The sequence below is a fragment of the Trichosurus vulpecula genome, chromosome 5 (genome assembly GCF_011100635.1).
Source record: "Trichosurus vulpecula isolate mTriVul1 chromosome 5, mTriVul1.pri, whole genome shotgun sequence".
NCBI lineage: Eukaryota > Metazoa > Chordata > Mammalia > Diprotodontia > Phalangeridae > Trichosurus > Trichosurus vulpecula.
In genome coordinates, this window is record NC_050577.1 from 234,431,144 (window position 1) to 234,443,764 (window position 12,621).

Genomic DNA, 12,621 nt, shown 5'->3' on the forward strand with positions numbered 1-12,621 from the left:
GCCTTGAAAAAGCACATTCAAATCACTAGAGGAAATATTGATGTATCATTAAAGAGAGGACAATCTGGAAGCAGAGGGATCAGTTAGGAGACTGCAGAAAGAATACAGGTATGAGATTATTAGGTGCTGGTGATGAAACTATGTGAACCCATTGAGGAAAAATATTCAGAGATCACTCCAAGAAAAAGCTGGAATTAGAGGTAAATCAATTGTGTCTAGGACACAATACAGAGCATGAGACTATAAGAAACATTTAAAAGATTATTTTTTTAGAAAGGCATTTGTTTTTTATGCCAGACAATTCTGGTTTTCAAGAGGCCTTTCCCACCACAGTTGCTGGTGTCTTCCCCTTTAAGACTACATCCATGATGTCATTGGTCTTTTTTTTGAAAATGAAGGGCAAGCAACAACACAACAACAATATTCATTCTGCATTTATATTGAACACATGAATTTTTATGACATCTTCCCTTTAAAATATAAATTCCTTGAGGGCAGCAACTGTTTTTGAATGCATCACAACCAGAATAGTTTTGCTTTGGACATGTTCTTTTACTTATGAGGAACTTATACTAGGTCCTACTTGTAAAAATTGCAAACTTCATTGCCTGTCATTTGATACCTCCGCGATACAGATCTGCTCAATCTTGAAAGCCCTGTCTTCTATTACTCCTCTGAGCAAACCTGAAGCCTCAGCTAATCAGGGCTAAAAACCTTTCTCTAAACATAGAGTGTCATGAAAAATCGCTAATTTGTTCATACTCTTTTGCTGAATAATCCATTAATAACAAATAAATTTTTAGAAATCCATAAAAAGAGTTTTGTGGTATAAAAAGACTAGAAACAAAATGGGTACCAATCAATTGAGGAATGTTCAAACAAATTGTGATTTATGAATTAATGAAATATTGTGCCATAAAAATATTAATATAAGGAATTCAGAAAAATGGAGGAAGGCATATAAACTTATCCGTGATGAAGTAAGTAGAACCAGGAGAACTATACATGCATTGTATATAGCAGTGAGAGTGTAATGCAATGCAGTCTAGGATAGCTGATTGATTCCTAAACTTGGACCCAGAAGGCCCTGGGTTCAAGTCTCTCCTCTGACACATCTTGCCTCTGTCATTATAGGCAAGACAATTCTGCCCCAGGGAATTCTCTAGTCTAGTAAAATGCAGAGATTTCCAATCTTCATTGGCAGAGGAAGTTTTCTTCTTGGGATCTCCATTCAGTAAAGAAATACATTCTGAATACGAAAGAATATTAAAAAGAAGCCACACACTGATCAAAGCAATATCAGTGCCAGAGAACTGCTGATGAAACATACTTATTTCCTCCTACAGACGGGTAGGGTACAAAGGATGCGGAGTTACTGAATAGGGTATATGCTGAGCTGTTTTTCATCATAACAATGAGTTTGTAATCAGGAGTTCCCTGTACCAGTACAATAACAGTTGCTTTGCTCCACTAAAAAACCTACACTGCCATCTCCCAAAGTGATATAAGGCAAGTATTTCATAAGTCTTAAAGTGTTATTTGAATATGTACTACTAGTATTAAGTAGTGATACTTTAATAACAATAATCACAGTTGTAAGATGCCACTTTTTTCCACTTTTTTCATTTAGTCTTTTTTAGTAGCCAATGGGTGGGGGAGACAGAAAGTTAGGGCTGGGGAGCAGAGTTATTTTCTATCTTTTTCCACTTTGCTGAAGTCCTGGCTCTTTCTATAGATGTTATTCCTACCTTATCAATCAAGCAGCAGATATTTATCAAATTCAGCAGTGCAAGTCTGGTCAGAAGGATTCTGAAACACTTCATAGATATGGCATCACTCATCCTTCTTTCCCTTCCACTACAAAAATCACCCATTCTTTCACCATGACTGAGCTCAGATAGCTGTTAGCAGGAAGAAAAAACTAGAAATTAATCTTTATGTGGTGGGGCTTAAGTCAGGGTGACAGAGTAAACTCAAGGACTTTAGGCAGAATGGAGGAGATATTTGTGCCAGGCTTTCCCTTTTGGACCCCTTTAAATCATATATTATGGATGGGTAACTTTTCTGCCTATGTAATCTTAGACTAATGAAAATTAGGACTAGAATTGATGCCAATTAAACGACTATTTTTGGATTAAGCAAATATTTAATAGATGCCTACTATGTACATGACAAGAGAGGCTGTCTTGAGTTCAAGAATTAGAGTTAGGTTTGGGTTCAAATCTCTTCTCTGACATTTTGTAGGTCTCTGACCATGGGTGAGTTATTTACCCTGGCTGATCTTCAGGCATCTCTCTATGACTATAGGTTATAGATAGGTCATAAATACACATCAATAGAGAGAGTTCCCACACTGACCAAACTACTAATCCTGAACATATTGATATGTATGTAAATCACTGTCCTGAGGTGTTTCAACAATTCGGCTGGCAGCTGCTGTGGGGGTGAAAAATCAACACAAGCCCAACAACAAGAACGCTGCAAGCCCAGGTTCTTTTGATCTGCTTTATTAAGCAAAACAACGTTAAGGGGTGAGCAATCATATTTCAATCCAACATACAAATATCATTCACTTAGTTCAGGGGAAAAAGCCAGCACCCTGAACTTCAGAGCAAACGCAAACAAATTACAAACATCAACAGACAGACCTTGTCTGATTCAAATCTCAATGCATAGTTACCAGGGTTTAACAAAGTCCAAACTTTCGGGTTTACAAGCTGGAGGGCTCTTAACTACAGCAGCCCAGAGTCTCCACATCAACACACCTTCAAGAGTGAAAGGCCTAAGCAAATAACTGTTCTCTCTTTTTATGCACTCTTTAGCAGTCATCAAATGTTATCTGAGCAACCAGAACTTAAGCTCTGGTCTTAGCAACTCCCCTTAGGACCCTGGGGACTTCATGCCCACATTGGCTTAGCACCTAGTAGCTAGGGGTTTTGGGCCTACTTGGGAGCAAAGATATAATCAGACCTCCCTTCACTAGCCCCCCCTGGAGCCCCACCTTAGTTACCGATGCATGAGGATAGAGACATAACACGGCATAGTCAACTGTCCAAAAGGAACTTAGAGGTTAGAAAGTGGAGGGGTGTGTGAGACACACACACACACACACACACACACATTCATATGTATTATAATGACAAATGAATAAAAGAGGGATCAAACAGAGAAGCATAAGATTCTGAGGAGGGAGGCATTTCCTGTGGCTCTGTGAGGGATCAGAGAAACCTTCATGGAAGAGGTGGTATCTGACTCGGTTCTTGAAGGAAGAAAAGAATTTTAAGAGGCAGAAATAGAGAGGGAGTCCATTTCAAAGATAGGAAATATCTTTTCCAAACGCATGGAGGCAAGACAGAGCAAGGTCAAATCAGGGAATGGCTAGTGATCCAACTTGTCTCGAATGTAGAATGCTTGAAGGGGAAACGTTTCAAATAATGCTGGAAAAGTAGGTTGAACCCAGATTTTGGAGGGTTTTGAATGTCAGACTAAGGAGGTGGTGCTTCATTTTGTAACAAGTAACTCTAAAGGTTTTTGAGGATAGGAGTGATTAGAAGAGAAGTAGTCATTAGGAAAGTTACTCTGTGATCAGTGTGAAAGCTAGACAAGAGAGAGGAAAGATGGGAGGCAAGGTTACTAGTTCCATTGTTGTTAACAGTAATTCAAACAAAATGTAATGAGATCTTAGAAGGATCTTCAAGGTTATCTACTTCAACCTTCTCATTTTATAGAAAAAAAAATGAAGCCCAGAGAAGTAAATTATCTTGCCCAAGGTCACACAGCAAAGTCATTTTGAATGTAGCTATTTTTCCACTGTACTGTTGATACTATGGTAGAAAGACTTTGGGTCATAGAATAAAAACTATACACTTACAAGACCCCCTAGTTCAACCTTGTTATTTTGCAGGTGAAGAAACGAGGCTTAGAAACATTAGGTGACTTCTCCAGCTAGCTTTTAGTAATACAGTATTAAAATGTAAGTATGGTCTCTCTTTTTCTTCTTTTTTCCATTTATTTATTTTTAGTTTTCAACATTCGTTTCCACAAGATTTTGGGTTACAAATTTTCTCCCCATCTCTACCCTTCCACACCCCAAGATGGCATGTATTCTGGTTGCCCCTTTCTTAGTCTGCCCTCCCTTCTATCAGCCCACTCCACCACCCCCCCCCATCCCCTTCCCACTTACTTTCTTTTAGGGCCAGATGGTATGGTCTCTCTTTACAAATTTATTCATTCACACATTGACTCAAAAAGCATTTATAGAGCACCTCCTATGTTCTAGGCCCTTGTATAAGTAGAGAGGTATGAAAAAGGATCTAACATGGCCACTAAGAAGAATTAATATTATTCATAATAGAGAAATGCTGGAGGCATTTCCAAAAAGATCAGATGTGAAAGGGTCACATTCATTGCCCCTACCTTTATTTGATATAACTCTGAAAATGCTAGTGACATCAACAAGACAAGGAAAAAAATCAAGGAAAAGGCATAGATAAAGACTAAACAAGATTTCACCTTTTGTATGTCACATATGTGACTTTCTACTTAAAGAACTCTGATAATTTAACTAAAAGTAATTGAAATGATTAATAACTCCAGCAAAGTAGTAGAAAATAAAATATACCCACATAGATGTATATTACCAACAAAATAAAAAAAAGAAATGATGAAAAAGAAAATTCCATTCAAAATAACTATAGAATATATAAAATATCGGAGAGTCCATATATTGACACACGTTGGAATAATATGATTACAACCATCAATACTCTTAACAGAAATAAACATAGACCTAAATAATTGGTGAGAGATTAATTTCTCACATTTGGATGGTAGCAACATAATAAACATGACAATATTTCCAAAATTAATTCATAGATTCAGTGCCATACCAAACTACCAAAGGGTTACTTTATAGAGCTAGGAAAAAAATTATAATGAAATTCACCTGAAGGTGCAAAAGTTTAAGAATCTCAAGAGAAATCATGAAAACAGTTGGAAAGAAGGAAACCCAGAAATACCACATCTCAAAATGTTCTGTGAAGTATTTGGTAATGGTTAAAAAGCAAAACAAAATAGAGAAATTGAACAAATTAAGTTCTCAAGACTCAGAAGCATAGAAAATAGCAGCATATTGTGAGACAGTCCCAAGAATTCCACATAATGGTATGAGGACTTAATATTTGATTGAAACTACTGTAAAAACTAAAAAGAAATCTTGCAAAAATTGGATATAGACCAGTATCTCATGCCATGTACCATATTAAGCTGCAAATGGATGAATGACCTATATATAAAAGGTCATGTTATAAATAAATTAAAGAAACCAGGAGGGAGATATTTTTACTATGATGGATGGGGGAAGAGACCTTGACCAAAGAAGCAATAGAAAGGCTCACAGATGATCAAATGGATGATTTTGTTCATATGAAATTGTTAAGTTTTTGTACAGACATTAATATGTTAGAAGGGCAACTATAATGGGGAAAGTCTTGGCAGCAAATTTCTCTTACCAAGGCCTGACATCTCAGATATGTTGGAAATTGTTACAAATGTATTAGAACAAAAAAAAAATTCCACAGTTGATGATTGGTGAAAGGACATAAAGATAATCTTCAAGGAAGAAATTTAAGTGGTTAAGAGTCATGTGAAAAATTAGCCAAATCACTAATAGAAACAAAGAAGTGGCCCAGTGGATAGAGTGCTAGCCCTGGAGTTAGGAAGATCTGAATTGAAATTTGATCTCAGACACTAGAGGTGTGTCCCTGAACAAGTTATTTAAAATGCACAGGGAGGGGCAGCTAGATAGTGCAGTGGATAGAGCAGTAGCCCTGGAGTCAGGAGGACCTAAGCTCAAATGCAGCTTCAGACATTTGACAGTTACTAGCTGTGTGACCCAGAGCAAGTCACTTAGCCCCAATTGCCTCTCAATAAATAAATGAATGAATGAATGAATGAATGAATAAATAAATGAATAAATACAAACCAATATGGGTCTCAGTTTCTTCCACTGTTAAATGGGAATGATAGTAGCGCTTATCTCCCAGAGTTTGATCCTCATAACAACCTTGCGAAGAGGGTGCTATTTTTATACACATATTATGGGTGACTAAACTGAGATACAGAGAGATTAGCTGACTTGTTCATAGTCACAGAATGCTTCCACATAGGATAAGAGATTGGGAGAATAGAAGGGATTATCTAAAATCAGGGCGTTTCCTATTATACTATGCTAAGTAGAGATTAAGTCTTTGATTTCACTGCTACAAGGAACTCCTGGTGAAGAAACTCCCTCCAGAAATACAAGTTTTCACCTAGTCTGCAACTTATCCTCTTAGCAAATTGCCTAGAGTACTTGAGAGGTTAAATGACTTGCCCAGGCCCACATATCCAGTCCAAGGCAGTTCTTAAACCCAGGTGGGTTTACTTACCTCTAAGGCCATATTTCTATCCACTCTGCCATGTTACCTCTCTTTCTTAAACTGTTGGGTACCAGACAAATGAGGCCTGGGTTCTGCTCCTGGGTTCACCATTTGTGACTTGGGTCAGGATCTCACTTTCCTACTACATTAAATCCAGTCTTTGATAGCTGTCCTAACTATCTTATAAAATTAAGCAGGCCAAATAAATCAGCTTTTAAGTGGAAATGCTTTGAGCATAGGTAAAAATAACTATGATTCTGTGTAGCTGAAATTATTTTCCTTCATCCCATTCTCTCATATAGAGGTATAGACAGTGAAGACAAGAATGGAAAAACTGTATGTTTCTACTTGAAACCTTTAAATTCCACCATATTCTTTTATAGACTTCCAGATAACCTTAGGCTTCCTTTTTGAACTCTTGAGAATATGATGGAATTTGAAAGCAAGTTAAACCCACTTTGGACTCTCAGGAGGATGCTTACAATAATGACAAAATAAGGAGCTAGGGAAGGCTTAGAAGAAGCTCAGGATAAAAATTCTCAGAATAAAAGGAAAATGCTTATTGCAAATGTAACTTCCAGTCTTTGGGGAATGAGGCAAACCTAACCTTTCCGAAATGAAGAAAAGATATTCTAACAACTTTACTTGGATGCCAAAGTTACTTTAGATAATAATGAATAACTTGGCTCACATATCTAATATCCCCCATTCCCCCAGATCTGTACATTTCTGTTCTTTGCTTAGCTCAGAGGTAGATGCATTTCTAATTAATCCTCCTTTCCATCACCATAAAAGGTAAATTGGCCAAATACCCTCTTTCTTTGAATTGTCCCAGGAAACCTCTGAGCCTCCACTCAAGCCTACAAATGCCTTCCCATCCTATTGAAACCATTACCCCGAAGACTCCTCTCCAGATTGCTGACTGCCTCATTTGGCCCACAGGAGAGGCTGCTACCATGCTCCAATTTCACATCCAACCCAACTGTGCTTCTTTTCCTGCTCCTCACTAGTCGTCCTGCCCTCCCCATTTTCCCACTCCCCTTTATGTGTTGTCTTCTCCATTAGAATGTAAATTCCTTGATAACAGGGACTATTGAGTTGGCTTATTTGTATTTCCACCACTTAGCAAGTACCTGGAACACAGTGAGTACTTAGTGAGTGCTCCATCCATTCATCTATTCATCTAGCTCCCCTTCATTAAAGAGTCAGTTACAGTATGTCCTCAAACTTTAAGTCTTTTGAATTTGTTGCTAAATAGAATCATGTATAAATAATCATTGCTTTTTCAGCATACCTATGTCTCTTAAGCTTTCTACTTCTCTGTTCTTGACTATCTTACAGAAGTGATAATAATATTTCAGTGTTATCTCCTGGACTTAATCTCATTCAGAGGTACAAAACAATGATTTTACACATTGACAATGAATGATTCTTGCCCAAGCTAGATATGTGAGTGACATAATCCCACTGCCTACTGCAAAGAGAGCTAAGGAGAGAGAATGGTGGAGGAGAATAGTAGGAGAGTAGCCTGCTATAACAGCAATGTTACTAGCAGCTGCTGTGGCTGTGTAAGGCCAATAACACCAGCACACAGGAGAGCTACTAGCACAGGTCCTTTGATCTGCTTTTCTAAGGAAAGCAACTTTAAGGAGTTAACAGTCTCAGTTAAATTAAACATACATATGTCATTCGCTTAGTTCAGGGGAAAAAGCCAGCACCCTGAACTTCAGAGCAAATACAAGCAGAAATTACAAGCATATATTATATAAATAGAGCAAACATACACAGAATCAACAGACAGGCCTCTATCTGTCTGACCAGGGAATTACATAGTTACCAGAGAGAGAGGCACTAACATCTGCGTTTTCAAAGCCAAGGATGCTCCAACAACTACCCAGAGTCTCCTCTGGCCAAACCACCAACATCCTTCCAATGAGTGTGCCCCCAAAGACAAAACACCATCCTCAGAGCTCTTACACCCTATTCAGGGCCCTGAGGACTCAGAGTCTGCTTAGCAAAAAGGTGTGGAGCCTGGGGCCTCACATCTAGTTATTGAAAGGGTGTGGGTCTGCCTCTTATCAGGCTTCCCTTTGTTGGCCCTGTGGGAGGCCTGTTCAATGGGCAGGGAAAGATCTTTCACTTACAGATTAGCTTTACACCTGCTCCACCTGAAGAATTTAAAGCATTTGACCAGAATGAAGAATTCTAAAAATATTGGCATATTCCATTGCCAAGGTACTGCTAGTGATCTTTGAAATATCATGGATAACAGGTAATAGTTGCAGTAGGAATGAAAAAGGACAAATCTTGTCTTGATACTGATAATGGCTAAGAATGGATTCTTCAAATTACAGCCCTGTAAGTTTTACTTTAATTTCTGCCAAAATTCTATAGAGCATCATCAAAAGGTTGGTTGCTACGCATCTAAAAGAGGAAGCAAAGAACTCAATGAGCCAACATAGCTCCCACATGAACAGGCCATGTTAGACCAACCTCATTTCCTTTCTTGACTGCATAGGGTGGGATGCTATAGAAATAGCTTGCCTACATTTTAACAAATTGACAAAACCTCTCATTCTATTTCTGTTGACAAGATGGAGAAGTGTGTGCTAGATAATAGAAGGATTTGAATTGCTCACGATTGGAAGTTACCTTTGAGAGAGGGCTCCAGCGGCATGACCCAGGTAGAACATCTGTTCTTGGGTCTGGGCATTTTTAATAATGATTTGAATATTATAAATGGCTGTGATTATCAGATCTACAAAAGACAAAATCCTGGGAGATGAGAGGTAACATATTGTGTGACAGATTCGAGATTCAGCTGGCCTCTAATTTCTCTTCTAACATTTCAAAACAGGGCTTGGCCATCTCTAGATGGGCAGTTACAACTACGATATAAAAGCTTGATTTTGAGGATTGTTGTTGTTCAGTCATTTCAGTCATGTCCTACTCTTCCTGACCCCATTTGGTGGAGTGGTTTTAGTTCATTTTATAGATGAGGAAGCTGAGGCAAAGAGGGTTCAGTGACTTGCCCAGACTCACACAGCTAGGAAGTATCTGAGGCCAGATTTAAACTCAGGGAGATAAATTTTCGTGACTCCAGGACCAGCACTCTTTCTACCTTAATGTTGTTTACATTTGCTATTTACTAGCCCTACTTTTTAAAATAAAGTTATTTTTCAAACACTCATTATGAATTCAAATTCAAGAAAGGAGTTCTTACATTGCCTTCATCTTTTTTTCTAGTTCTATATCTAGTTATTTTAATGCTTTTGGGTAAGGTACTATGTTAAGCAGTATATTGGAAAGGACACCATGGTGTGAGGCACAGTTAATCCATTGGATTATAGAGCCAGGATCCAAAAAGATGCTAATAGGCTAGAATACTGAACCAAACTAATTAAGATGTCATTCAATGGGGATAAGGATAAAATCCTATATCTGCATTTAAAAAAAATAACTCTACCAGTATAAAGTAAGGGAGGCCTGACAAAATAAAAGTTCTGGGGGAAAAATAAATCTGATTGTTTTAGTGAATTATAAGCTCAATATGAATAAAGGAGATATAACCTTATTTACAGTTTAATATGCAATCATCTTTTTTTATAGTACTGTGTTATGGAAATGCTTGTATTATTCCACAAATTAAAAATAAAATAAAAAGCCTAAAAGATACAAAGTAAAATAAAATACATTTTTAGCCAGGTGGAGTAAAAAGACAGCTTATATTCTATTTTTAATTCCATGCTGACTAGATCAAATCTGGATTATTGTGTTCAATTATGATTGCCACATTTTATTACAGACATTAATAAACTGGATTCTATCCATAGGTAGGCAACTAGAATGATGAGGGCCTGTAAAATCATGCCACAGATCAGATGAAGAACTGGGAATATTAAATTGGAAGAAAGGAAGAGTTGGGGGGTGGTAACCTGTCAGCTGGCTTTAAGTATTTGAAGGACTGGCCTATAAAAGAGAGATTAGATGTGTTGTACTTATTCTAAAAAGAAAAAAAAAACCTAAGATCAGTGAGAAAAAGTTGCAGAGAGGCAGATTTAAGTTTCATATATGGGAAATCCCCCAATAATCAAAACTACTTAAAAGAGGAATGTACTGCTTCAGGAGGAAATAAGGTCCCACTCACTGGAAATCTTCAAGCAAAGTCTGAATGACCATTTTTTTTCTGGTACATTGTAGAGAAAACTGCATATTTAATCCACATATCTCATCCAGATATGCATATATGAGTTTGCCTACTTGGACTCTGAGGACCCTTTCAACTCTGAGATTTTGTGATTTTGTGAAGGTCTATCAGATAACTTGGACCATATGCAAATAGACTTCTGTTTAAAGGCCTTGGCATATATCTTTTTTGATTTTGTCTATATCTATGGATAAGTGAAAACCAGTTTGATTTTTGTTTCTAAATAAATATATATTAATTACACTAGTCTTCTTCAAGATACTGTGATATTCAGTGTCAATAAGGAAGAAAAACTGCATAGTGTGAATATCAGATAGATTTTCATTTTAAATTAATTGACAATAATTTACACTTATGATTTGTATGATTTGACTTTCTATGATGGGTCAAAAATACCCTACAAAGTTTGTCAAGTACCTGAGTACTCTCTTACAAATCAATTTTGCAAATATTTTGTGGGATCATAGAATCATAAAATGTCAGCAATAGAAGGGATCCCATACCTGAAAAGGAATCCCAACTACAATATACTCTATAAGAGGTCATCCAGATTTTACTTAGAGATTTACAATAATGGGGAACCTATTATATTCCAAGTAAGTCCATTCAACTTATAGGTCTAATGATTGGTAAGTACTCCCTTCCCCAGAAACAAGTATAAATTTGCCTTTTTGCAACTCACAACCATTTTCCCCTGGCTCTTCTCTTGGAGCTAAACAAAAGAAGTTAAGTCCCTTTGTCACATAACAGTCCTTAAAATACTTGAAGATGACCATCATGTTCTCCTTGAGACCTCTGTTTTCCATGTTAAGCACCCCAAGTTCTTTCAACCATCCACCAAGTAAAATGGTCTCAAAACACTTTGTCATCCTGGTTGACCTGCTTTGGATGTCATCTACCTCACCAGTATGCTTCTTAGACTCTTGTTCTCAAAATTGAACACTAATCCAGTCGTGGTCTGACCAGGATAAACTACCATGAAGCTATCACCTCCTTTTTCCTGGAGGTTACACATCTCAAGCAGTCTGATTGCATTGGGTGGGTTTTTTTTTGGGGGGGATGCTATATCACATAATTGATTTATATAGGACTTAAAGTCCACTTAAATCCCAAGGTCTTTTTCATAAAATTGCTGTGCATACACATCTCCCTCCTATTTTACCAGTGAAATCAAATTCTTGAACCCAAGTATAAGACTTAACCTTTATCCCAATTAACTGTTATCTTATTATATTCAGCCCAAAGTTATAGCCTGTCAGCATTTTTTGAATACTGGCTTTCTCTTCCAACATGATAGCTATGCCATTTGGCTTTTTGTCATCTGAAAAAACAATAAGCATGTCTATATAGGCATTTTCTAACTGACTAAAAAAAGGTAAAGAGCAAAGAGCCAAGCAGATATCCCTGGGACATTCCACTGGAGATCTCCTTCCAAAGTGGTATTGAACCATTAATAATTACTCTTTGAGTACAACTATTCAACCAGTTTCAAATCCAATCAATTTCTATCCTTTCGTCAACACATCTCCATCTTTTCCAACAGAATAGAAGGGAACTTTATGAAGTTTTTTGCTAAAATCTAGGTAAGCTATATCTATAATATTAATATTATATTAATATTAATATTATAATATTAATACAAAATACCTGTTTAGTAGCCTGAAAAATAAATAGCATTTTTACAGCATCTATTATGTGCCAGGCACTGTACTAGGAGTTTTACAAATATTATCTCATTTGATCATCACAACAATCCTTGCAAATGGATGCTATTATTATCCACATTTGACGGTTGAAGAAACTGAGGCAAACAGAGATTAACTGACTTGCCCATGGTTTCATAGTTAGCACATGTCTGAGGCCAGATTTGAACTTCAGTCTTCCTGACTCTGAGTGTAGGACTGTACTACCTGGTTGCCTCATACTTTCTTTTTCTGATAATTACTGACTCTTTAACAATTAATTCCAGAACTTTTCCAGGAAGTCATCAAATTT